The following is a 924-nucleotide window of genomic DNA, read 5'->3' as shown; positions in this document are numbered from 1 at the left end:
GTTTGTTTTCATTCAAAGGCTTTATGGTTTTTCCTATAATACCTGGTGGGCCGATCGATTTTTTGTCCCAGTCCAGCCCTGTATGTTTGTTATTCAACTTGTGTTAAAACATTTAATCACGTAGCCAGAACTGTATGTTGTACTCCACTACTGCATGGTACAAAAGTCCCCTCCTCCATCTCCATTTTCTTGGAGTTTGGCGAGGCCGCTGAGGCAGTTAGACAACTCTTTGGTAGCAGGACCCCTGGGGTGGACATGGTTTGCCTTGAGTTCCTGAAGGCTCTGGATACTGTAGGGCCGTTAGTTGATACACCTCTGCAACATCGCATAGAGATCTGGGGCGGTGCCTCTGGATTGGCAGACTGGATTGGTTCTCATCTTTAAGAAGGGGGACTAGAAGGTATGCTCAAAATACAGAGGGGTCACACTCCACGGTTTTCCTGGGAAGGTCTATGCCAAGGTACTGAAAAAGAAAGTGACTCTGTGGTTGAACTTCAGATACAGGAGGAACAATGCAGGTTTCGTCCTGGTCGTGCAACAGTGGACCAACTCTTTATCCTACCAAAGATATTTGAGGGTGCGTGGGAGTTTTGCCCAACCAGACTACATGTGGTTCGGTTTGTGTGTGCTTCGGTGGTATGTGGTGTGTGGCCCTTTGCTACAAACCATTCACTCCCTATGCAACTGTTGAAGAGGCCGAAGATCATTCCTGATCTCAATTTTTTATTTTTTTTGCAGAGGATGTGATTCGGTTGGCTTTGTAATGTAACAATGCAATACAACCCCCCCCCCCAAAAAAAATGCTGCAAATTTTAGAAGCAGTTCTGTCATAATATTTCTAAAGTAATTTTGCTAGTCTACTGTACAATATCCAGCTAGGTCATCACTGTAAATAAGTTAAATCTAATCGAGAAGATGGAGCAT

The sequence above is a fragment of the Pundamilia nyererei genome, unplaced genomic scaffold (assembly GCF_000239375.1).
Source record: "Pundamilia nyererei isolate P.nyererei 1_Seehausen unplaced genomic scaffold, PunNye1.0 scaffold00004, whole genome shotgun sequence".
Classification (NCBI taxonomy): Eukaryota; Metazoa; Chordata; class Actinopteri; order Cichliformes; family Cichlidae; genus Pundamilia; species Pundamilia nyererei.
This window is presented reverse-complemented; position numbering follows the sequence as displayed.